At 46.2% G+C, this 27,454-nt stretch overlaps 1 long non-coding RNA gene across 1 annotated transcript in view; it reads right to left on the bottom strand.

Moving 5' to 3' along the window:
• Positions 1–15,617: 15,617 nt before the first annotated feature.
• LOC141417194 (uncharacterized) overlaps positions 15,618–27,454 on the bottom strand; it is a 35,990-nt gene continuing 24,153 nt past the window's right edge. The window contains exons 2-3 of the long non-coding RNA XR_012441783.1: positions 16,841–17,034; positions 15,618–15,834 (exon numbers count right to left, since the gene is read on the bottom strand). This is a non-coding gene — a long non-coding RNA (uncharacterized lncRNA). The remainder of the gene's footprint in view (positions 15,835–16,840; positions 17,035–27,454) is intronic.

The raw sequence follows: 27,454 nt of genomic DNA on the forward strand, positions 1-27,454 counted from the left end.
ACGTGAAGGTTGTCAGTAGACAACTGACTGAGACGGGCAGTTCATTTTCTCTGTCCACCACATATTCCTTCCAGCCTCAGCAGAGGGCCCAGTGGAGCAATTTGGGGGATGCATTTGGAGTGAAGATGGGGTCTAGGAGTAAGACCCAGGCATAGTGGTGCATGCCTGTAATCCCAGCTAGGATGGAGGGATAGGTAGGAAGATCATGGTCCAAGGGCTGGCCCAGGGAAAAGTTCAAGACCCCATATCAGAAAAGCAAACTAAAAGCAAAAAAAAAAATAAAAGACCAGGGGTGTGGCTCAAGTGGCAGAATGTCTACCTAGCAAGTATGAGGCTCTGAATACAAACTCCAGAACTGCCAAAAAATTTTTTTTTAAAGTGAGAGAATATTGGCACAGACTGAGCTCCAAATCAGACTTTCTGGGCAATTGTAAGCTAGGAGCCCACTCCTGCTCCCACTGGCTCTTGCCTTTGAGTGGCCCCGAAGGATTCCTTAAGCCCTAGAGGGCTGGTGGAAGGAACTCCATCCTCCTTTCTTGCCTGGGACCCTCCCAGGACCAGGAGGGAGGAGGATTGAGTCCCCTTGGGACCCTACTTGGGGACTCACAGGCCGTCTAGCAGCCCAGGGGTGGCTTCTCAGGAACCCACAGATTCCTGGCACCTACAGGCAGATCTGGCCCCTCTCTGAGGCCTTGATCACTGTCATCCAATGCTTTTCACAAAGATTCACATCCTTCCTTTCTGGAACTGCTTTTGAAAATTCCCTGGATCTTCTGTGGGACTTTCCCCAGGTCCAAGAGCAGTGGAAAAAGCTACATGCATGTCCATGCTAATTTTAGTCTTTGGTACACAGAGCCTCAGGTTCATGGTTGAATGCAAGGTAGGTGGGGACTGGGGATCAGCCCATGTCAGAGCTAGGCACCTTGCACACGTGCTGTCCACGATTTCTCATGGCAGTGCTGTCATGGGGAAGGTGAATTTCCTCTTCTTTATAGATATGGAAACTGAGGCCAAGAAAAGGAATATTTCTCAAGGACCAACTCTTCTCTCGGTGATATAATGGGTTGCTGGTCTCAAGTGTTCAACCACCCCGTGGAACAGGCCACAATTATTCATTCCATTTTACAGATGAGGAAAGTAGAGACCTGAGCAGTCAAGGAATAGCCTCAAGTTTCCACTAACCCAGAAGTGCTCTCCTGGGATTGGAACCTGAGGATCTGATTCTCTCTCTGCTTCCTTCCCAGAGGGAGGGTATCATGAAATGTAGGTTCTAGGCTAACCCACTGGGGCCCCACTGACTCGCCCTCTCTGGCGAGGTGTAGTGAAGGGAAATTCTTTGTTAGCACGTTTCAAAAGTCAAGTGGTGAGACTTCCCAGCCACCATCTGGGTGGGAAGAGCTTCTCCACTCCATCCCTGGCAACCGGAACTAAGCAAAGCCAACAAGTCCATGGCCAGCCCGTTCTCAGCCTCTCCAAATCCTGCACACTCTGAATTGTTTGATTTACAACCGCCATGGACCTCGCCTTGGACAGACACCAGCCCAGCATCGCGATCCAGGCCTCCGAGGCGAACCCCTGGGGTAGGGAAAACATCCCGCTCGGCGCAAGTCCACCCCGTCTCTGTTTTATTAACCAGAAGGCCGAGAGCTGAGAGTGGGTTGCAGTGCCACTGAGCAGCTGGTGGAGTCACTGAGCAAAGCCCCTTCTCCTAGAACCAGCCTGAAGACCAGGCCAAGCCACCAGATGGGCAGTGAAATCTTTTAAACAGCTGCTGTCTGTGGCTCCGCCACTGCTGGAGTCGTAAGTTTATTTTATAGGGAGCACGGGTGAGCAGACCCTTCCAACAGAGAATTGAAAATGTCATGTTACAAGGGCCACCTCACCTTCCCAGGGTCTTAGGATTCTGGCTGCTTCCTGGAGTACAGCTTGGAGAATCCCGGACTCTCTCACTTCTGGATGCAGAATGACAAACTGTTCCCAGGAAGAATCAGACAGTGATAGTCACACCCACAGTGAATGCTGGCATGGGCCTAGCAGGTGTGTCTCCCTTCATCTTCCTGGTGCCCCCAGAAGTAGGCCCTGTCCTTTGGACCATTCAGTAGATGGCGTTTTGAGGCTTAGAGATGTTAAAGATTTGCCCAGAATTACAGCCAGAAATGGGTACAGATGGGATTCAAACCCAGGTGTCCCTTTGGGGACCACTTCCCTTCCTCATAGGGACTCCTGTGGAACAGCATCTGCCCTTGAGGCAAATGTCACAAAAGCAATGAGCAACTCATAAGGACAGGGTCCGTGACTCTGTGCGCACTCACTCATAGCCACTTGCCTCCTGGGTCTTCTAACTCTATGTCTCATGTGCTGCCTCAGTTTCCCCAGCTATAGAATGAAGACAGCAACGATATGTCTTCATAGATTGTGTTGCCAAGAGACAAGAAAACGAATACAAAAAATACTTAGTATGCTGCTTGACAGATAGTTAGGACACTGTAAATAGGCTGTTACTATTTGTCATGCTATGATGATGTAGAAAAGGGTATCTGACAGCCTCTTTCTGTTTCCTAAGGGACATTTCAGTGCATGGATCATGTCTGTTCTGGAAGCAAATTCTTGGGAGTTCAGCTTTGCTTTGTTTTTGGAGCCAAATTAGTCCCCTCTTTCTTGCGCCATTTTTGTAGAAAGTTCTTAACATTCAAGCCAGATCCAGTGTAACCTTTTGCCCAACACAGATTTTCCCACTTCAAACCCCTTTGGCTTTCTGAGGCCTGGCTTCCTTCAGGCTCAGGCTGTAAATGTTTGACTTTGATTTGAGATACATGACAATAAATTAGGGGACATTTATCAAAGCTGCTTTTTGCATAAATTACTGCATTATACAAATACACTTAGCAGGACCCCACTTCTTTGATGTTGGGAGCAGAGATTTATGTGCGATGGAGTTTTTATTTATCTGCCCTGTTCACCTCTACAAGAGCGGGACATATTCCTCAATTAGTTCCATACTTCTTGAAATGACATGTATCTCTCGCAACTGGAGTGGAGGGAACAAAGACACATCAGCCCCAACTGAGTGGCCTTTTAATGGAAAAGAGAAGCAAGCAATCCGTGACCCCCAGGTCTTGAGATTCTTCCTCCCAAGAGCAGATTGACACCATCTAAGTCTGGTGTCCTGAAACTTTCCCCCACCATTAAAAAAACGATGAGAGGGAAAAATTTTCTCCTCCTCCTCCTTCCTCCTTCCTCCTCCTCCTCCTCCTTCCTCCTCCTCCTCCTTCCTCCTTCTCCTCCTTCCTCCTCCTCCTCCTTCCTCCTTCCTCCTCCTCCTCCTCCTTCCTCCTCCTCCTCCTTCCTCCTCCTCCTCCTTCCTCCTTCCTCCTCCTCCTCCTTCCTCCTCCTTCCTCCTTCCTCCTCCTCCTCCTTCCTCCTTCCTCCTCCTCCTTCCTCCTCCTCCTCCTTCCTCCTCCTTCTCCTCATCCTTCCTCCTCCTCCTTCCTCCTCCTCCTCCTTCCTCCTCCTCCTCCTCCTTCCTCCTCCTCCTCCTCTTCAGGAGGAGGCTCAGATCAAGTTGAGGCTCAGATGAGTAGCGAGGGCTGGTGGCAAAGCCCTTTGGAGGTCCAGGCTGGTCCTTGTGGAATTCTCAAGATGTCATATAAGTGACCCTCTGCCCTGAGTCAGGGAGGCTCTGGGCTTCCCCAGACAGGCAGATAGAAGGTCTCAAGTTCTGAGGCAAAGTGCTAGTAGGAAGGAGGTCACTCCAGCTGCCATCCATGGGGGCGGCAGTCCCCCAACAGCCATGTCCATGCCCCAGGCAGACCCCCTTAGGGAATGCCCTGGAAAGCAGTTCTAATGTCACATCAGCACAAATGCACACCTCCATCCTTCCCTCAAGTGCCTGGGGACACCTCCCTCTTACCCTCTCCCACCCCAGCTCCGCCTCCCACTTCCCAATCCCCATATGCAGCTCTGAGGTGGGGACAAGTGAAAAGAGGCAGAGCTGGGGAAATGGGCACTTCAAGCTGAAGGGAGGAAAGGCTAAGAAAGCAGAAACAAAAGTGCTATAAAGCCATGTTCTGAGGCACTGTGTCATTTAACCCTTCCTGCGTCCTGTGAGGGAGGAGCTATTGTTAGCCCATTTTACAGAGGAGCAAACTGAGGCTCACAGCTCTCCTTGGGTTACCCAACTTGGAACCCACAGAGCCGGAAAGTGAACCCCATCTGACTGCAGACTCCTGTCCCTGAAAAGCCAGTGAGGTCAGAGGGAGCTCGTGGACACTGGGATTAGTAGCAGTGAGTAATCATTAAGGGGCAGCTCCAGCAGACCCCACATGGGAGGGACCCTCAAGGGCAGTGTTTTAGTCCCTACTCCCTGCAGTCTTACAGAGCACCAGTGGAAGAAACCACAGCACAGGGTGGTCTTAAGGTTACTGATCAGGAAGGCCTGGAGCACCTTATTAAAAAGTGTGTGATAGGCCCAAGCTGGGGGCTCCCAGCTACACAGGAGGTAGAACTTGGGAGGATCTCCGTTTGAGGCCAGCCCCAGAAAAAAAGTGAGCAAGATCCCATCTCAACAAACAAGTGAGGCATGGTGGTTCATACCTGTGATCCCCAATGACGTGGGGGGCATAGGTAGGAGGATCTTGGTCCAAGACCAATCCTTGGGAAAAGTGTGAGAGCCTATCTGAAAAGTAACAAAAGCAAAAAAGGTCTAGGGGTATGACTCAAGTGGTGGAGCACCTGCCTAGTAAGCCCCAAATTCAATCCCCAGCACCACCAAAAATAATAATAATAATAATAATAATAATAATAATAATAAAAAGTGTGTGAAAGCTGACAGAGCAAGAGGGCCCATGGGCTTCACACCATACCTCCCCAAGAAGGGCGACTCTCAAATGGTGTCCCCACACAGAGTGAGAACGGCCCTTCCTGTGCCTCTCAGGATGGGTTAGTTGCCAAGGTGACAGCACTGGGAGGTAGCAGTCCTCTAAGAGGTATGAGGACCTGGGGGTGAAGCCCTGATGGCGAGATTAATGCATTTCTCACAGGAATGGGTCAGCTCTTCTTGGAAGTTCCTCTTCTTTTTCCTCTCTCTGCACACTTCCCTTTCCCCTTGCACCTTCCCACTGTGCACGGATCAGCAGGAATCTCTCACAAGAAGCTGAGCAGATATGGGCACCATACTCGTAGACTGCCAGAGCCATGAACCAAAATAAGACTTTCCTCCTTATGAATTACCCTGTTTCATGTGATACAGCAACAGAAAACAGTAAAGCGCCGTGTGTCCAGGAATCTCCTAACCTTGGTGACTTCCCTTGAGCCTGGGCTCCACAAGGCTCTGTGTCCAACCACAAAGCTCCACGTTGAGGTGTTCAGCAAAGGTCATGGCTAAAACTTCCACATGTTGAGCAGAAATACTCTCTAGTCCCAGTCCACAGGCCATTGGTGAAGTGGGTAGAGGCCAGGGAGTCCTTGATAATTTCCTGTGCATTTTGGTGGAAAAGGAATAAAACCCTTAGCTTTGTAGCTTTCTCACCTGCCCTACCTTTCCATGTCTGAAAAATGTGTTATACCCGGTTATTGTGAAGATCATTGCTCAGGACCCAGGGAGGCTAGCGCTGTGCCTGACACGTACCAGGCACACAAATCATGCTTCTCCCTTCTCCCCATCCTATTCCAACTGGAATTGTTTTTTATGATGACATGTCTTTAGACAAATTTTTAACCTCAGATTGCAGAAATACTGCAAAAAAACAGTACAGAGAATATTCTCCACACTAAATTTTGCTATTAATATCTTTTTTGCAAGTATCTCTGCATTTTATTAGCTGTAAGCTGTATTTCTCTCTATGACTGTGTCACTTGTGTTTATCTAAAAAATGCATTTTAATATGGTGTTATTGTTTTAGTTTTCATGGTATTAGCTGCAATTTTCTTTAAAAGTTACATTTTTGTGATTGATCATTTGAAATTGGTGACGTATCCACCATTTCTTTACCTCTAAACCATACTGTTTCGGGAGGGTTGAAGCAGGGTCGTGCTGTAGTCCATTTTCACCATCTTAACGTTAGTGTGGCAATATTGCTCCCCTGCGAATAACTGAATTTCATCTCACTTTCAGACCATCTCAGCTGTCCTCAAATGTTCTTTTTCTGTTCCCAGATCCCATGCTACATGGCACCTTCCTCTGTCCTTACGTTTCTCTTGGTGGTGGTGCTCTCATGTTTCGTTTTTGATGACCTTGACAGTTTTAAGGAGTACTGAAGGGGTTTTGCAGAATGTCCCTCCAGTGGGATTGGTCTGACGTTTTTCTTGTGAGTGAACTGAGGTCGTATATTTTGGGATGGAAGACCACAGAGGCAAAGTGCCATTCATCACATCCCAGTAGAGGCACATGCCGTCAACATGGCTGACCACTGTTGAGGCTGACTTTGCTCACCTGGCTTGAGGTGACATTTTGTCGGGTTGCTCCACTGTGGAGTCATTCTGTCTGTTCTCCCTCTCCACCCATGCTGCTGGAGCAGGGAGCTGTACTCTACCTCCTTTAATGTAAAGTATCTACATAAATTCCTCTAACTCTTCTATGCAGAAAATCGATGTTTCTTTGCCATTTATTTGTAGCAGCATGGACTCATGGAGAGTCATTTGATTCTTTAGATAAAAATCAAACACGACTTGACGTTGTGATTCAGATCGCTCTAGCTCTTAGCATTGGGGACTCCTTCGCTTTGACATAGCCCATCACTGTGGGTTTGATTTTTAGGTTTAGTTTGGCCTGTGTTGGTTTTGGTTTGGTGTTTTGTGTTTTTTTAACTGTCTGCCACTACAAGACGCTCTGGCCTTATCATGTATAGATCCTGTCCTAGGACCAAAATCCTAGAATCAGCCACTGATCCAACCCTCAGATCCACTTATTGAAGAGTGAAACTAGAAACCAAGATCTAAGCACAGGATGTGGAAATCCCCCCTAGACATGGTGTCATTCCTCAAAGCCCTTTCAACCACCTGATCAAGGAGATATATGTACATATACTGACCCTCAAATGTACACATACGCATTGAAATGCCTACATGTAGCCATATGTATCTATATTAAGCTAAACATGAGTTCAGATTGGCTTCTCTCACCCAACCATACATTTAAGATTCATCCATATTTTTTTGGTAGCTTGATAGCTCATTTCTTTTTTATTGCTAAATAATATTCCCTTGTATGGATATAGCATAGTTTGCTCCTTCATTGACCAATTGAAGAGCATCTTTGTTGCTTTCACTTTTTCCATTAATAAAGCTGCTATAAAGATTTCTATGCATGTTTTTGTATATGTGTGTTTTCAATCAGGTAAACATCTAAGGGTTCAATTGATGTATCATATGGTAAGACTATTTTTAGCTCTGTAAGAAACTAAACTGTCTTCCAAAGTGACTGTACCCTGTTGTGTTTCCACCAGTAATGAATGGAGATCCCAGGTGCTGCCCATTCAGTCACTGGTACTGTCAGTTTTTTGGTTTTGTTTTTTGGCAGTGGTACTGGGATTTGAACTCAGGGCCTCATGTTTGCTAGGCAGGAGCTGTATCACTTGAGCCATGCCCCCATTCCTTTTGCTTTAGTTATTTTTTCAGGTAGGTCTTGGCATTTTTTGCTTGAGGCTGGCCTCAGACAGCATTCCTTCTACCCATGGCTTCCCTGTAGCTGGGATGACAGGTACATAGCACCACGCCTGGCTTATGTGTTGAAACAGGGTCTTGCTAATTGTTTTCCAACCTCAAGCTGCAAATCTCCCAATCTTCCCCTCCCCAGTAGCTGCTGTTACAGGAGAGAGCCACCACTTTCTGTGTGTTGTCAGTTTTTTGGATTTTAGTCTTTCTAACAGATGCATAATGATCTCATTGTTACTGTAATGAGCAATTCCTTACTAACAAATGGTGTTGAGAATCTTTTCAGATGCATTACCATATGTAAATATTTTTTGGTATGATATCTGTCAAAAATCTTTTGTCCCTCTTAAAATTGGGAAGTTTATGGTTTTTTTATTCTTGAATTATAAGAGGTCATTACGTATTTCATATTTTGTCTTGCCTCTGAGTCATTTCTGCCCACCCTGCCCCCCCCTTCCCTGCACATGGATCATCCTGGGTTCAGAACACATAGAATGGTCCATGTGCTCGGGCACCCAGGCTCAGAAAACAAGGAAGAGGCAGCTTCTGTGTGACCTGCAGCCACTTAGCTGCCACCTTAGGAGTCCTGAGTCAAAAGGGCTTAGCCAGATGAGGCCACTCCCTTCTGATGTCCCCAGGGCTTCAGTCACCGCCATGCACCTGGTAAGACAATGTCTCTGGCGCAACTCCTCCCATGCCATCCATATTTGACTCAGTAAGTTTCAGAGCAATGCTTCAAAGGCCATTCCTTCAAGAGCATTTAGATATAGGGAAACTGAGGCTTACCTCACAGATGTTGCCAGGAGTGGCACCAGGAGAAGGTAAGTGTCTGGAGCACTTAGCATCCATGTGGTTGAATGCTAAGCCTTTGCTGTTCACAGGACAACACCAACATCTCATGGGACACACAGAGCAGAGAAGCTCACCCCACCCCCACGCCCGCCACGTGGATTAGAGATTCCTGTCCCCAGTTAGTTTGAATGGTCCTTAAAGGTTAGGAACCCTGTCTTAAAGCAGGAATCCATCAGGAGACAGATAAAACCTGTCCCACTGACATCATTATATCACTTCACAGGTAACTGGCTCATTGGCTTCACTTTTGATTTATAGCATAAAAGAGTGTGTTTGAGAATCCTTGACATTGAGGATAGGGAGGACTGACCTGGGTGACAGACACCATGGAAGATAAATCAACGCACATGATGGAGCGTGCAAAGAGGAAGGAGCTGCAGAGACGCCCCAACTTTGTTTTCTAGATCTGCAGAACAGCGACTTTAGAGAACACCCAAACCCAGCCCCTGCCTCCCATCCCTCAGCCCTGTCCTGTCCATCAGCGCTGTGGCCCTGACTGGGAGTACCCCAGGATGGCACGGAGGACTGAGGCCCTGGGCACCAAGCTGGCTGCCAGCCAGGCTGGACGCACATGTGAGTTATTCTCACGGGGCAGCAAATTCTGGAAAATATGTGGTTTAGAAGTAACATAATTATCATCCTCTAAAATTAGGCTCATAGTCTAAACAACCCCAAGTCTTCCTTCTGGAAAAACAAACAGTCGCAGGCAGGAAGCCTGAGCCATGCATGTCATGTTGACCAACAGGCCTGCCAGGGTCCCTGTTGCGCTCCAAAGACAAATGCTATATGAAAATGTAAATATCATATTATTTTCAATCCCACCTCTTCCATTCTCGCCCCAGCTGGCTCTTGCCTGTCCCCCTCGGCACCTTCTGGGTATCCCCTCTCTAGCCACCCCCAAGAGATGTGTTTTTTGGTTTTTTTTCAGGAGCTATTATCTAAAGCGCTGATGTAATAAGGCCCTGCTATATGAAATTCACTTAATAACTCAGGCTTCGTTATTGATCGGGAACCGGGGTGCACACTCCTGAAATATAAGCGCGGCTTTCATCATGAGCGCCTGAATTTATGGCAAACAGACCAAGTGACATTAAGAAAGCCGCACAATCCCTTCATTCAGTCTTTAATAAGGAAGCCAAGGAAAAATTATCCTAGCTGGTTTGCGGGTGACAGCAAGAGAAGTTTCTGGAGTCAGAAAGTTAGCGCTGCGCCTCCTTGTCAGCCCATTAAAAAGGAAAGCTGGCATGGCATGATATTAGAACCATGTGTGAGAAGGAATTTCTCTTCTGGTAAGACATTCCAAATACTGTCTCTCAGCCAAAGACTTTGGTGTTAGACTAATTTAAGCAGCATGTTGAAATCAGCGCTCAGGACTTTGATCATACGGAGATCGTTTGTAACAAATTGAACTAACCCAGTCTCTATTTCTGGCGGATCAGATCTTTGGATTTGTTGAATTAAATGGCTCATTTAGTGCCGTTTGCACATGAAAAGGAACGCTGCTCTCAGGAACCTGATAGTGAATTTTTCACCTAACCAACAGGTCTACGTTTTTATTACTTTTAAACCTAATCCATGCTCCGTCCACACTGTGCCTAATAACCCCAGGGCTGCTCCGAGTGAAGTTTTAAATCAACTTCCATGTTATTGGGGGCGGGGGAGGTGGTGGCAGGGCAGTAGGGGTCAGCTGAGCCATCCTTGAATTATCAAACCATGTAATAAAGAACATATTAGAACCTGGCACCAACAGAAAAGAAAGAAAAACAAAAGAGAAGGGAAAAAAAGCAAAATAAATTAGTCCTCAGTTGTTATTTACTGTCTGAATAACCCAGTTTCCTTTCCCCAACTGTGGGCTAGAGTAGCAAAATGATTTTTGCAGATCTCTTGATATTTTTTTTTTGTCCTGTTGCCTGTCTGGTCCGCTTGAAACTTTGAGAGAAGAAGGTGAAAAGGGCACAAAATATACCATTTCCACATATGGCTACACTTTCTTTGCATTTTTGAAGTTATAATATCTTTAACTGTAGATAATGATATTATAAACTGTCATTTAGTGCATTTTAAGTATATTACATACATGAAACAGATCTAGAAGGAACAGCAGCTAAAATCTTAACAAAAAACATCATGACTCAAATCCGCCAAGCGGGAGGCAGGTACGGGGCCAGCTGTGAATGTCACCTGGAGATAATCACAAACACAGACTGGACCAGATTCCTGAGTGTAAATCGTGATACCAGGCTGGGCAGGACAACGATGATTTAATAGGAATTAACTGTTAATTATTTACACTCCCGGATCAACACGCTACCCTTGGGAAGGTTTGACTTTTGCAGTGTTTGGTTCGGCTACAACTGTGTTTCTCAGAGGAAGAATTTCTAGAATCATTGCTCTGTCAGCTATTAGAACACCACCGGATATCTCAAATAGACACACAGACCAAAAAAAAAAAATCATGATTAAGAATATGATTCTTTTTCAAACCCTGCTTCACCTGCAGGCTGAAAACTCCCCTTGAATGAGGGTTGCTTTCATGTAAATGGAAAATAATAATGTTTTTATCCTGTCACTGCTATTGTATGTATGCCAGAAAAATCAACAGATGATTTCTTAGCTTTATTGGCATGAAGAAGAGGTTGGTTCCCTGCCCCCCTCTGCTTTGGAGAAAGAGAATGGTTACGAAACAGATAACGATAATAAATGTTTTATTGGTGAAAAAGAAAGATCAAATCTTTAATGAAATCAGGATGGGGTTAGAGATGAACTCCATCTGAACTCGCCAAGATTCATGGAACTTCAATTAAAACAATTTCAGAAGGGCAGCTGACAGCAAGGCGCTGGGAAGCGTAATTAAAATTGAGCAACATTTTCGCACCAGGTTTTCTAGCAGGATCCTAAGAGTGTGTGCCGTGCAGGCCCAGGGGAGGAGGTCAGGGCGGGGATGGGGTCTGTGAGGAGGGCGAGGATCACACACAACACAGGATGGGAACCATCAGGTGCTGGAGTCCCCAGGTACCAGCCAGCATGCCTCTGTCAATCCATCCTCTCACCTCCATCTGTATGCTGGTAGGTAGAAAATTGGCTTCTTGACTAGGAACTAGCCATTTTCAACCTGAAAGATTCTTTTCAAAAAAGTCTTTTGTGGGCGGTGGTGTGGTTCAAGTGGTAGAGCACTTGTCTAGCATGTGTGAGGCCCTGGGCTTGATCCCCAGCACCACCAAAAACCAAACAAAACAAAAAGACAGAAAAGAAGAAAGGAAAAACCAGCCTTTTATGAAGTCACAGAAGAACTCCAGGTAGGCCAGGCCTGTAATCCCAACTACTCAAGAAGCAGACACCAGGAGGATCTTAGTTCAAGGCCAGTCTAAGCAAAAAGTTAGTGAGACCCCCATTTCAAGAAATCAGTTAGGGGCTGGAGGTGTGGCTCAAGCAGTAGAGCACTTGCCTAGCAAGCACAAGGCCCTGAGTTCAAATCCCAGTACCGACAAAACAAAAACAAAAACAAAAGTGGCTCATCCCTATCATCCCAGCCTTGTGGGATACATGTAGGAGAATGGTGGTTCTGGCCAACAGGGGCAAAACCACAAGACCCTATCTCAAAAATAATAACCCAAAGCAAAAAAGGGATGGGAGACTTGCACTTGCTAAGTGCTAGTAAGCCCTGAGTTCAACCTCTAGAATTGTCAAAAAAACAGCAACACACCAACAGCCCTTTGTGAAGTCACAGAACTCCAGTTAGGAGATCAAGGCCACATACCCAGCAATTGAAAGCATGGAAACCAGAAGAGCTAGGTTCCAGCTTTGCTTTTCCATGGAGTAGCTATGTTCCCTGGGTGAGGTACATAAACTCTCCAAGCCTCGTCATCCCAGCTGTAAAATGGGACATTGATAGCACCCAGCTCCTACAGTTGTCCAGAAGATCTACTAAGATGTTCAATGTAGAGTGCATAATGCAGGGTCTGGACCTGAGCTCGCATCCATAACTGTGGACAGATATTGTCACTCTTAAGGACTGGAAGTTACAAAGGTGACTCTAGATGTTCAGCTCCTCCTTTTAAGAGACAAAGCCTTCTACCCGATGCGGCGATCACACAGTGTAGACGAAATGGAAGGTTCTATTGGCTTTGAGAATGAGAGCTGACGCTCACTTCTTAAAGAGCTAAGGTATGCAGATCGATATGTAGTGTGGGCACTGCTGGGAACTGCAGAAACTCCCACCCAACCTCCATCAGCCAAGAAAAAGGGAAAGAGGAGCCAGAAGGAGGAAGGCAGGATGGCAGGTGGAAGAAAAAGAGGGAGGAAGAGAAGGAGGAAGGCAGGGGAGAAGACAAGGAGCAAGGAAAGGGTGAGCTTTGACCCAGACCACTGGCTGCAGCTTTTGCACCACTGCCTTAGATTCCATGAGCATGGAGTCCCTGCACCAAACCTCTCACCAACCCAAGTCAGCAGGAGTGGGCTTCTGTTCCCTGGTCACCAGTGCTCCCTACCTTGAATGGCAGAAAGGTTTTCCAACCATACAGCCCAGGGGAACACAGGATTTGTACATGGACCCTAGGATTCTCCAGAATCACCCACAACAATTCAATTCCCAGTGGCTGCCAGCTGTAAGCCTTCCCTCTGCCAGGCTATGGGCAGGGGATGTAGCCTCCTGGAGGGGTTCTCCCTGGCAGTCTCCCTCCCAGAGCTGACTCTGCTGACTCAGCATTCTCCTGGATTTCCCAGCCCTGGAGCAGAGGCTCCATATTGGCTTTGGGATCTGCCTCCTGAGTTTTCCTTAAGTCAACTTTCTAATGGGTAGAGAGAATCCCAACCTGTGAATAAAGGGAAAAATTAATTATACCTCCTGTGGCCTGCCCTTGGTGTTTTTTTCTTTATAGCTGCAGTGGCAGCTTTACCTTCCAAATTATATCGGTCCAGGTTATTAAAATGACTTTTCACTTCCCTGAATACACAGGGAGAGACAGCCAGACAGGGAGCTAGAACCATGAGGATTCTTTTCTTCTTCTTTTTCAAAACTTACTGCAGATTAGCCACACACAGATAACTGAGAATTGGCCCATTCCAGTTTCAATTAATCTGTTTCTTCTGTTGTCTGGTGTTTGGTCCTAGACTTCATGGTTTACAGTATATACCAACACTCTTTTAATAGTCCAAATCCATTAGACACTTTTCTTTTCCCTTGTGAACAAAGGAGAAATGTTTTCGTGCAACTTTATGGAAGCCATCAATCTCTCTGAAAGGCTTGCCACGCTCAACGGAATTCACATTATAACTTATGCAAAACAGAGGGCGCCGGCGTGGGGGGAAATCCCGGGTTCTCTGAGCAGTAGCAATGCATTAAAGAAAACATGCATGTCTGCTGAAATTCATATTGGTAAATGGATTTCCCACCTGAAACATTGTTTTTCACTAAGAGAAGCTTTTAATCCCCTTAAGTTCCTTTCTAATCTGCCTTGGAAGTGCTTGTCTCAGGAATATAACAGTGATGATATAACAGATTTAATTTATTAGAATGAGACAGCAGCCAGGCAGCAGTGTACACAGGAGTGCATGCCCGCTGGCTGAGTTGGGACTTTGATTCCCGGATGGATATAACTTCTCCCATGCCCTTCTGATCCATCCCCAAGTTCAAATCACAGCTCCTTTGGAGCCAAGGGACCAGCTTTATTCTCTAAAGGCCAGAGAAGACCTGTAGAAGGCAGACCCACAAGTAATCATCACTGTCCCCTCTCTGCTCCCATTGCTCAGTCCTCTGGGGAACAGGCAATTGGGTGCGTGCAGAGACCACCTAGCCTGTGGGGCTGATGCTCTGAAGCTGGGATCTTAGTGGAATTGCCTGGTCTGATGGCCTCCTTGGGGAGCAGTGAACCAAATGCCACACTTACTACACTTGGTCCCACTACCAATGAAGAGACAGAGGAAGTAATACAAAGTTCAGCTAGCCCCTCCTCAATCCAAAACCACTTGATTTGGGAAAGCCACCGGGGGTTAATTCTTGAGACTTGGTCTGTTGATTCTCCAACCCAGCTGGTTCAGTGGTTGAACTTGGACAGCTGAGGGTGTGAGGTTGCTGAGCCTACCTGGCTAGCATGTGTCCAAATCACCATGAGGGCTCCATGTACATCCTACCTAACTGGATGTCCTTTTTCTGAACAGAAAGATGTTTACTTGTTCAGTTCCTGCTTATTAAATTCTTGAGAGTTGGCCTTTGACTCATGGGAGTAACCCTCTTTCAGTCCTAAAAGTATACACCCAATTTAGCACAGGGCATTGATGTCACTTTCTAAGAGGGTCTTTCTTTATTTTTTTTATTATTCATTTATTCACATGTGCATACGTTGTTTGGGTCATTTCTCCCCCCTGCCCCCACCTAAGTGGGTCTTTCTGCTGTCACACTGTAGTGGTCAAGAATCTGACATCTGGGGCTGGGTGAGATGGTTCATGGCTGTAATCCAAGCTACTTGGCTGTTGAAGATGGGAGGATTGCAGTTTGAGACCAGTCCAGGAAGGCAAAGTTATAAAGACCCCATTTCAGCAACAAACTGGGCCTACTGATTCATGCCTGCAATCTCAGCTACATGGGAGTCATAGGTAGGAGGATCAAGGTCCAAGGCTGGCCACACACAAAAAACACAAGACCCTATTTGAAAAACAATCAACATAAAAAGGGGTGGAGGCATGGCTCAATTGTCAAAGTGCCTTCCTAGGAAGCATAAGGTCCTGAGTCAATCCCTAGTACTGCCCCACCCCCCCACAAAAATATGGCTTCTGGAAGCATAAAGGGCTAGGTTCAAATCCCATCTCCAGTTTTACAAGGTAGGAGACATAGATAGTAATCCAGCCTCGCTGAGCTGCTGTTTTCTCATCTGCAAAGTGGTGACCATTTATTACCAGTGAGAAACAAGTAACATCGTTAGCACAGCGCCTCACAAATGGCAAACGCTGGTCGGTGAGAGCTTTATTACACCTGCACACACATCTACTCTTCCCGTTCACTCTTCCATTCCTCAGCTGTTCCTTGAACACCTACCATGTGCTTGGCTCTGTGCTGGACACTGCGTTTGTAAAGACAGACAGCAGAGAATGAAGTATTCTTTCCCAAAAGTGCACTTTGTATTCATTCATCATTTGAATTTCACACACCCACCAATTTTCCTTTTAAACCCCAAACATAGTAGCTACTTAGGGCAGAGACAATCACTTCCATTTTACAAAGATGTGGCCAGGAGACTCTGATGATGGGCAAGGTACTGATAGCCAGAGCAGTGGGGTCTGCGACAAGTCTCCAACCAAGTGTCTTCTCCAGTAGAATCTTCCAGAAAACCAGGCTCCCTGGTGTGAGCAATGCAGAAGGCTGTATAATCCAACACCCCTGCGGACAGGCCCCCGGAGCTCTGGGACATGCCCCATCCATGGCGAGTGTGCGGGCACTGGGAAACCGTCCCTGCGCTCAGTGGGAGCCGGAGGTAGAGCAAGGGGCCAGGAACCTGACACTTATTAAAAGCACTTGCTGGCAAGCTGTGTGCAGGCCTCATGGTGCCTGGAGCTGGGAGCGGGCCACAGAGGGGGTCAGCGCCCTGGCCTGACAGGCAGGAGCTGGGGACTCCAGGCTGAAGATGGATGAGGGTGCCACAGCCGCCCATGACAGCACTAATCCATGGCCCAGCCAGACCGGCTGCTATGTTGGCCACTTCTCCAACACTTTTATGAGCCTGAAGTGGGGGGAGGGCATTTTCATCATTTCAGACATAAATAATTCCAGCAGAGTGTGGCGATTAGACACCTTGAACATTCACCACTCCCTGCACCCAGCCTTCTGCAGCTGGCTCCATTTCCCAGTGTCCTCTGGCAAGCAGGAGCACAGGCCAGGCCTGGTACTGCCATAGTGGGTCCCTGGTGAGGTCCTGTCCTGCTTCATTCCTTCTCCTTGCTCCACAGTCTGCCTCACTTCCTCTCCTCTGGAACCAGGCTGGCAACTCAGAGGAAAGGGGGTCTCTCAGATTCATCTGCTCCAGCCTCCCACCACTCCATCCACAAACATGCCCTTACTCGGCCCCTTCATCTTCCTGACATGGCCTTCCTCCCTCAAGGAGCTGCCCTCGACTCCTGTCTTGACCTCTCCCTGCCTTCCAGTTGACCACACTCTCACACATCAATCCCCCCACATCCTGACACCTTCTCGCCGGTCAGCCAGCACACATACTTCAGTTAACCCCCATCTCAAAAACCCAAGCCCAACCCCGCCAGAATCTCTATTTGACTCCTCACCTTTCCCCTACTATGTCCGATTTCCCAAATTCCCATTCCCAACCTCACAAGTGTCAACTCCAAGCCCCACCTCTGGTTCTTCGGCCAAGTCTGGCTTGAAGTCACCACTATTTCATGGAAAGTGTTCTGGGTCACGCGTGAGTCCCATGCAGTCAGGTGCAAAGCAGTGCTCTCCATCTCTTGGTTCACCTTCCTAAGGCCTCTCCTGTCTGGGCTTCTGCCTCTCACGCCCAGTTCTCCCTGGAGGCTGTTTCTTAGTCTCTTCTTGAGAAAATGAATAAAATGCAAATGAAATCGAAAGTGAGATTTTTCCTCCCACCAGTTTGACAAAGACAGAGCAAAACATTTAATAACACACTGTTGATAAGTATTTGAGAGGACAGTGCCTTTGGAAATTAGTGAGAAGTAGAAATTGGTGTAATCCCTTTGTAGCGGCAGATTGTCACTAACTATCACAATAAGAAACACAGTACCTTTGACCCCAAGATTCTGCCTCTAGAAGTTTACCCAGTAGATATACCCTATTAATATATCCAATCCGTGCATTCCCTTCCCTAGTAGCTGTCGGATAGGTACAGTCATCTATCTGCAAGTGGATGTGGGAAGCATTCAGGCAGCAAGAGAGACACTGGGTATGTACAGGAAGACAGTTACACCGAGAAATGCCACTTACCTGTTAACAGTGGAAGACCTCTTTACAAGCTTCTACCGAAAGCTTTCCAAGGTATAATGTGAAATAAAAAAAATAGAGTGCAGAAGGTTGTATGTCTTATGCTACTGCTGGCGTTTAAAAGGGTGATAGAGACACCCACACAGAAATGCTTACACAGATACAAACTGTGACTGGAACGAGACAGGTGAAACTTGGGATGAGGGTCACATTTGGGGCCAAATAGCCAGCAGACCAGGTTTGGGGGATAGGACACTTTCCGTGTGTACATACTTACTTATTACATTTTCAATGTTAAAATAAAGTTATGTTTCAGAGCCTGGTGCCTTTTCTTTTCCCAGCTCTCAGCTGATAGACCACCCCTTCATCAAGGCTTCCTTGGACCACTCTGTCAACACCAGCCCACCCTATTTTCATTGTCTACAACAGCTCTGCTTGTAGATATTTTAAATGTTGGGGTTTTAAGGAAGCCTCAGTTCAAAAACGGTCTCTGCTTGGTGATACATCCCTGTTTATTCCATCTTGAAGTAACCTCTAGCCCTCTCCCCTGCCTCTTTTTGTCAATGCGTTTATCACTAATCTGACCTGTGTTTTCCCATATGTTTGTCGTGGTATGCCTCCACTGGAATGAGAACTCAGACAAGCAAGAAAGCTGCCTATTTTGCTCACAGCTCTGCCCTCTGCAGTGTTTGGCACCTTACAGACAACCCAAAAATATCTATTGAACTCATGAATGATTCCATTGTCAGGTAAAAAAAGAAAAAAAGAAAAAAGACACTTAAGGCCACAGCTCTAAAATAGAAAATATCTCAAGTTATCAGTTTACTGCTAAAATCTATAGTTATATCATCACTATTGTCCCTGTGCTGTTTGACATTAGTTTGAAAAGCAAAGGGCCTAAGGTATTGTCACATGGCACCAAGTGACAAAGAGAGGATGAAGGGTACAAAAGCAAGTGGCTCTGTAATGCTGGAGGTATCACAACACCAGACTTCAAATTATACTACAGAACCATAGTAACAAAAACAACATGGTACTATCACAAAAAGAGACACGAGGACCAATAGAATAGAGTAGAGGGCCTGGAAATAAGCCCACACAGCTGCAGTCATCCAATCATTGACAAAGGCACCGAGAACATACATTGGAGAAAGTATGACTTCTTCAGCAAATGGTTTTGGGAAAACAGGTTATCTAGATGTGGATGACTAAAAACAGACCCTTATCCCTCACCCTGTACAAAATCAATTCAAAATGGATCAAAAAACTAAAACTAAAACTTTGAAACTAGCACAGAAAATCATAGAGAAAACACTGGAAGATATAGGCAAAGGCAGTTATATTCTGAATAGAACAGTAATTGCCCAGGAAATAAGAGCAAGACTTGACACACAGGACCTCATCAAATTAAAAAGCCTCTGCACAGCAAAGGAAACAATTACCAGAATGAAGAGACAGCCCACAGAATAAGAGAAAACATTCTCCAGCTATTCAACTGATAAAGGGTTAATATCCAGAATAAACAAAGATCCCAAAAAACTAAACAACAAAAGAACAAATAATTCAATGAATAAATGGGCAATTGAAGTGCGAACGGCTGATAAACACATGAAGAAATGCTCCTAATCTTTAGCTACAAAGGAAATGCAAAGCAAAACTACTGAATTCCATCTCGACCCAGTGACAGTGGGCGTCATCGTAACCACCAACACTAGGATATGGAAAAAGAACCTCACATGCTGCTGGCGGGAATGTAAATGAGTGTAACCACTATGGAACACCGTATGGAGGCTCCTCAAAAACTAAACATACACCTACCTTATGACTCTGCCATAGCACTCTTGGGCATATATCTGCAGTACAAATCCACATACATGAGAGGCACCTGCACACCCATGTTTATAGCAACACTATTCACAACAGCCATGCTGTGGAATCAGCTGAGGGGCCCAACAACTGACGAACGGGTGGAGAACATGTTGTGCACACACACACACCGTAGTAATATCAGCCATAAGGAAGAATGGAGCAGCAAATCATCGTGTTGGGCAAGATAAGCAAAGCTCAAAAAGACAAATACCACTTTTTCAGTCATGTGGAATTGAGACATAAAAATGGTAATAATTATAATAATAAAAATATGAATGTAAAAGAGGGACTGTCTGGGGGAGGGGAAGAGAGGGGTGCTAGAAGGTGAAGAGAATCCAAGTCTGGTACAGATACTAAAGAAACTAGTCAACTACTGTTTGAAAAGGGGGCAGGGGGAGGGCTAAGGGGAATAAGAGAGGGAGTGAATTTGTTCAAAACACACTGTATGCAGCTATGGAATTATCACAATGAACCCGCCTTGTACTATTAATGTATACTAATAAAAAATTGAAGAAGAAAAATGAAGAGTGACCCTCTCTACAGGAGAAACAGTAGACTTGGGTCAGCCAGGCCTGGCAGGAGGAGGTTGCTGACCCTCAGCAAGTCCCAAAGGAGCACCCTGTGGGTCAGCCTCCTGCGGAGGGGAGGGGAGGGCTGGAGAGAGCAGAGAAGCAAGAAAACCATCGAAAGGCGCCCTTGGGCCTTTCTGCTCCCGTGCTTGGTCTGAATTCCAGCTCACATGGATGGCACACAGTTGTCACAGCACACAACTGCCAAGGGAGGGGGACTGAAACAACAAATTGCTTCAAACCCAGCAATGAGTCAGCAAGTCACTGAACGTCAGTGAGGAAGAGGACCAGTGGGGAGCAGGTGCCAGGAGCCCCAACTCTGGGGGCCCTCCTCCAGACCCAACTGTCCTTGCTCCTGGCCTCTCTACAGACAGTGCCCTCTTTGCTGGGGAAGGGCTGGGGACAACATGATGACTGGAGCATCCTAGGGACTTCAGACAACTCAGCCCAGCCCTGGCACTTCAGCACGGCCTCGTTCCTGCTGGGGCCTCCCTGAACCTCAGGAAACCTTGCGTTTTCTAAATTGTACTTTCATGCTCAGCAAGCCCTCAGGCTACCTGGTTAAAAGTTGACATTAAAAACCCTCTATAATTGTTCCTTTGAATGGTGTCCTCAGCAGAGCCATCAAGTCCTGTTCATTAGAGCTGTTCACATAAAATCCAGGCAGGAAAACGTCAGTCATGCCAGTGCTTCAAATCTCTCTCCAGGCTTCCTCGGGCTCAACCAAATGCCAGCTTGAATAAATCCAGGCCTCTCCATGTTGGTACTGTTGCCTTTACCAAAAGATAATTCTTTGATTGGCAGGGGGAAGGGGGTGCTGTCCTGTGCCTGGTAGGATGTCTAACATCATCCCTGGCCTCTACCTACCATAGGACAGTAGCACCCCTTATTTATGTCAACAAAAATGTCTCCTGAGAACCAAAACCCTAAATTGAAAACCACTTTTCTAGAAGCTTCCATCCATTTGGACAGTTGAAATTTGTTAGAGAAAGTAATCAATTCAAAAAAGTCACTTCTGGAAGGTCTACTATGTGCCAGGTCCCGTGCTAGTCACTGGACATGGTGAAAAAACAAGGGGTACACAAGACTGGGTATGGTGGCTCATGTCTATAATCCCAGCTATGCAGGAGCTAAAGATTAGAAGGATCACCATCTGAAGCCTGGCCCAGGACAAAAGCATGAGACCCTATTCAAAAAACAAACTAAAAGCCAAAAAGAGCTGGGGGTATGGCTGAAGTGATAGAACACCTGCTTAGCAAGCATGAGACACAGAGTTCGATCTCCAGTACTGCCAAAAACCAAAAACAACCAAACAAAAAAGCAAGGGGGTACACATGGCCCTAAGTCACTGTCTTAAAGGAGAGGGACCAAATGACCAGTTCCTGCTCCATAGCTTGGTTTCAAGTGTGATGTCCCCACAAGAGGCCAGGGTCAGGTGAGGCTGGGCTGTTCCATTAGGAGAGAATGGGTGGGTGCATGCATGGGAAACTCCACCAAGGAAGGCCTGGGTCACACTTGCTTTTAGCAATTCATGGAAGAGGATGTTGCAGGCCTTGAAAAGAGTACAATGAGTAGCAGGGAATCATCTGGGTTAATTACGGATCACTCTGAACACTGGCATAGCCACAAAGCACTCTATGCTCCAGGGCTGTGCCAGTAAGAACAGAAAAGTCATCATCAAGAAAAACTCAGTAGCAGTTAATCACCCACTTGAGTGCAAGGTGGCTGACATTTTCCCCCACTGGTGGCCCAGTGGGGCATTGCTGAGCCTGGGAGATGGATTTGTGGTGTGTGCATGTGGGTAGGGAGGAAGTGGGAGATAGAGGGAGAGATAGATAGTTCCATTGCATTTAAGGTTCATTTAAGCCACAAAGACATGATCCCAGCAAGTTGACTTGGCAAAGGCCAGCTCCCCCAGAAAGTGAAATCTGCAGGACACAGGTATGCAGGGCAATCTCTAGGAAGACCAACAGTCAACATGCAAAGAGGCAGGAGGATTTGGTTGCCTGGGAGCAAGTTAAAGCCAAGGAAATGACTGAAATATCATGAATGGAGGGCTAGGAAGGGGACTGTCATTTTAGAAACACTTCCCACAAGACAGCACAACTGTCCCAGTTGGTAGAGATGGTTTAGGGTGACTTGAGGACACAGCTTTCCTAACATTGGATCACATGTGGAGACAGTATTCTTTCAAGTCCTTCTTATAAGGACAAGGACAAAGTCTGGTTTGGTGCTAGGAGATCTTTTACAGGGCTTTAACATTCAGCCATATTATTTTGACAAAGCAAGAACAGGCCTTGGCCTCCAAACTCTGTACAAGCAAAGAATAGCTAGCCAGAATTTCAGTCAAGTTCATTGAGGTAAAATTTACATACAGTGCAATTCACACTTTTCAGTGTCCATTTCTCTGACTTTGTCAAATACAGACAGATGTAAAACCACAATTGCAATCAAGGTATAGAAGATTTCTACCACCAAAAAACTTCCCCATGCTCCTCAGGCAAACTTCTCTCCACCCCCCAGCCCTGGGAACCAAGGATTTATATTCTGTCCCAATACTTTTGTCTTTTCTAAAACTCCATAAAAGAGGATGCACCCTCTTGGGGTTTTATCTTTAGCTTAGATTTATGAGGTAACAACTGGTTTTCCATTTAAGGCAGTTGTAAAAGGATTCTTTTAAAATGAACCAACAGCTTAAAAGAGAGATCTGGCCAATAGACCAATGTTAAGTAAGCGTGAAGGTTATTGTGCCAATATGGCCAAAATCAGGAAGACTGGATGAGAGCTTTCATCCAGTGGAAATTTTACCCTGCTTGCAAGTTAGAAGAGGTTGTCAATTTCAGTGATGCAGACAGAAGACTTTTGGATCAGAAATGAACAGCAAATATGGACATTGGGTGTTTTTGCACAAGTTCCTTTGCCCCTAATCCCACAGGAGTGGCACATGGTGTACAAGAAGGACAGAGGGGATTCCCCAAATTTAGAGAACTGGAGTCTTTTATAATGGGTAGTATGCATGCCTTTATTTTGGAGAGAGATGCTAACTCCACCTTCCAAAACTGTCAGATGGTCAAACAGCATCACAAACATAACAAAAGCCAGTGCGTGTGTCCCTTGCAAGAAATGTCAGGGGCTGTGGACCAAAAACTGGGCTTAGATGGCAGAAAAGGAAAACTTGGGCAATGACAAGCTGGGGGATCCAGGAGAAAGGACATAGTGGCATTTTCTTCTGAAAGGTTCAACCTGGACACATAAGAGGTCTTAGATGAGCTGAGGTCTGATTCTAAACCCATTTCTCACCACTGTGTCCTCTCCAAATCAACTTCCCATTAAGACTTGGCCCCCTACAAATGAGAAGGGTGCAGCATTTGACCTGTGTGACTCCATCATGTGGACAGTTGTATGTCTGCGTGTCACTTAGCTTGTGTACACTCGGGTTTATATATCAGAAACTACGGTGGTTAACGTGAGTCTATTTCATTATCACTTTGCTCATACAATTGGCCTTCTGGTGCTGAAAGGATTGCATTTCATCCAAAGCTTTCCAGAAAGTTCTAGTGAAGCTTTGGGTCATGTTCAACCTACTACACTTACCTAATGTATCATCCCCCAAACCAGGGTCTTGAAAGAATTTTTACTTTCCTCACAATTTTGCAAGTCAAGAATTTGACTAAGGCTCAGCTGGGATGTCCTTCTCACTGGGGGTCTTCTATGAGGTTGGCATCAACTGTCAGCTGGGCCTGTAACTTACTGAGGTCTGGATAAGCCTGGACTTCCAGGAGGCTCAGACACTTGGCTGACTGTTGGCGCTTAATTCAGGCTCCACACCCTGGTGGCCTCAGGGGAGTCCAACTGTTTCCCTAGAGCACAGGTTCCAAGGACAAGAGGAAGCTGCAGAAGTGACATGGCATAGCTTCTGTCATATTCTGTTGGACAAAGCAGGCCCACACTGGCCATACTCAACGGACTCCATTTCCTAATGCAAGAAGAGTTTAAAACCACTTTAGCAGAGCACAGAGGCTCACACCTATAATCCTAGCTACTAAGGAGGAAGAGATCAAGAGGATAGAAATTCAAGGCCAGCCTGGGCAAAAAGTTAGCAAGAACCCCATCTCAACAAAAAATATGGATATGGTGGTTCTCACCTGTAACCCCCGCTATACAGGAGACATAGGGAGGAAGATAGAGGTCTAAGGCCAGCCTAGACAAAAAAAGGGAGACCCTACATGAAAAATAACTGAAGCAAAAGAGGGTATGACTCAAGTGAGGGGCCCTGAGTTCAAAACACAAGCACAACCTAAATAAATAAATAGAAGGGAGAAGGGAGTTGGAGGTAGGACAGAATTGAGGGAGGGTTGGTGGTTGTTGAGGACAAGGTCACCAACCCACTCCTAATAACCAAAGAGGAAAGAAAGGCAGCATGACCTTTGACTTCATGACAGAGTGGTGCATTTGAGATCCAGCAGCCTCAGCTAGGGCAAGCCAAGTTTCCAGCATGCGCACTGGCCCTCAGGGAAGGAGAGGAGGCACTGAGACTGAGGGCATCCTGTGTGCGTATGAATGCTGGCCTGCCATGAGAAGCCCAAGCCAAACAGATGTGGGTACTGTGCTCTTGGACTTTCCCAGCCTCCAGGACAGTGAGTCAAAACACACTCTGTAAACCAGCCAGTCTCAGGCATTTGGTTACAGCAACAGAAAATGGTCTCAGACAACGAGTTAAGTGTTTAGAAAATGCCTGGTTGATAGTAAACATACCATTTAAATGCTTCGTGTATTTAAATGATGTTCTCCAAAATCAAACATCATTCATTAAAGCAACTAGCCTTGAATGTTCAAACTATTAAACAGCATTACATAACCCAAATGGTTGTTTTCAAAGATTTTGTTTGCAACCATGAACCCTGCTAATGGTTGCTGACAGCATACAGAGGGTTTAGTCAGGGGCCCAAAAGCCCTGTAGGAAGTTTCCAAGTGTTGTTCACCGGTATTAAAGCAGCTAGTGCAGAGGCACAAATTGTTCAATGGGAGCTTAGCCAAAGCTATCTTTTCTAAATCATCTGGCATTCTGGAAACTTTTATTTGTCATTTACTTCTTTATATAGTGCCCCTCACTGTGTGCCATTTACATCTGGGCTGTCATCTGAGCACTCGGAGTTATTTAAGATGATTTGCAATGGTGATTTCCAGCGTGCGCACTTCAGGGCTGATGAGCTTGGTGTGCAAGGAGGATGAAGCCTGTGGCTTTTGATTTTCCCTGCAATCCTCACCGTTGGCTTCAGTTGTGGGAGTTCAGCCTCGGGGAAATCAACTCTCTGGTCTGGTATCACACAGCTAATCGGTGGCAGATTTAGGATGCACCCCCTTCCTCTTTGGAGTACCTAACTCATCTTTCCCAGCAATACCTACCTCTCTGTGGTCCCTTTTAGATTGCCCGTAAATCTCACATGTCACTGTCCTCTCTTTCTCATTCATATACTTATCCCCAAAGATGGGTCACTAAAGGTCACTAGATGTCACAGATACCAAGCAGGTAATGTAAGTGAGCCACAGGGGTTGAGTGAGAGTCCTGGGGAGTCATAGAAACTATGGCAAACTGAGGACCCAACCTGCCTCACAGAGGCAGTCACAGCTCGGGTCCCACCTAGGGCTACCAGGCAGAATGATGGGTCGTAGGTGGCAGATCCAATGTCCTACAGAAAGGGAGAAATTCAGCATTTTATGTGGCTTTTCCTGTTTCAATCTATAAACAATGAGTTCTGATTGAGCCATCAGCTCTACAAGAACCACTTTCCCATCTACTGTCTGGTACTGTCGCCTTTTAGCTATATGTCCCCCTTCATGAGTGTGCTGGGAAACTGCCCCCGGGCACCCCACCAATCTTTAAAATGCTGCAGCTTCTAAAAAATTTTGAATAAGGAAGCTTGCCATGTTCTCTCCACCCATGTCCTTATTTTTTGGTCACCATCATTTGGTGTCCATTGACCAACTGTATGGTACAACCATGCAGCACAATTACCTGTTCTGTGTGTGTTAAGAAGTAAGACAGTCACATTCCACTTCAGACCCACTGCCAAGGGCTGTTCAAAAGCAGAACCCAGAAATCTCCCAGAGTCACCCCTGGTCTGGTCTCCACCACCTTGTGTGTGCCAGGCGCCCTCATACCACAGAGGGTAGACTTTGAATACCTCCTCATCTGCTCACCTACCACTGTTTTTCCTCCCAATCCGGCCTTCACACCACTGTCTGTGGATCATCCCTGAAGCACAGAATTACATGTCACATGTGTGTTCTTGAACCTTTGATGGGTCTCCATGGCCATCCTGTCTGCAGTTCTCCCTAGACTTTTCCTGATGCCTGCCCTTCATCTTCCTGAGCTGTCTAAGAAATCCATGTCCGTTCCTCTCATGGGAGGTAGCTAATGCTGTCTTGAACTAGTAGGAACATTGTTGGTATGATGTCTGCCTCCTTTTTCCTTTACTCAGTCATTCAATTCATTCCTTCGTTTTTTGTTGAGTATTTGCGCTAAGCAGTCTGCAGATGGGTTATGAACTCCTCGGAAGTGGAAACCTTTGTGTTGACAGGAACACAGCTCTGTCCCAACACCGAGAGTCTTATGGCTAGTCAAATGTTAACTGGCCGTGACATGTTAAAAAGGAGTAGGAAAAGGCTGACCAGGTAGAGGGAAAAGACTGAGCCATAGTGGAAGTAGGAAGTGTAGGAAGTTGTAGGCCTGGGTAGGTGCCATCTATAGTGGCTGACATGTTTTAGTTAGGACTCCAGTAGAAAGAAGTCCACAAACTCAGCTCAAACTGACTTAATTAGAAAAAGAATTCATTTACTTGTACAAATCTGAAGACATCAGGTATGGCTGAATCCAGCTATCCAATGACATCATTAGACCGCCATCTTGCCCTTTGTCTCTCTCAGTACTAGTTTTCACTGTCATCTCAAGCAGGCTTTTCCCTCATCATGACAAGTAGACCTCCAGACTCCAAATTGGCCTTCTCTCCTCTGGTGAGCCTTATGGAAAAAGTATATCTCTTTCCTACTTATACCCACAGACAGTTCAAGGACTGAATAGCTGGACTACCATTCAACCATGTGTCCATCTCTAAAACAATTACTGAGGTCAAGGGATTGCATATTCTGATTTGCCAAACCTGGATCAAAGGCCCAACCCTTAACCAATCATGGCTGCACAGGGGCTACCCTTGACCCAATTGCTGTGGGCAGCAGCCTTGTGTCCTCGATTAGCTAATCCCTTAGAAGTAGGAAGTCTAGAGTTGGCCTCTTCTGAGACAGAGAAAGAGAAAGAGACAGAAAGAAAAGGGGCTCTTTCCAGAAGGGGACAGGAGACTAAGTGTAAACAGAAGACATCCCTCATGTAACAGGTGGTCATGAAAGGAAGATTCCAGAGCAGGCACTGATATATAAGGATAGCATTTTAGGGAGAGTCCTATGGATGCTGCCCTGGGCCTCCAGGATCTTTAAGGAGAAGTTCCTTCTATTCCACCTGGAGCATGTGGTCCCACCTCAGCAGACCCACTCTCCTGCTCCAATCAAGCTGGCTCCCACC

Source organism: Castor canadensis, chromosome 15 (genome assembly GCF_047511655.1).
Source record: "Castor canadensis chromosome 15, mCasCan1.hap1v2, whole genome shotgun sequence".
NCBI lineage: Eukaryota > Metazoa > Chordata > Mammalia > Rodentia > Castoridae > Castor > Castor canadensis.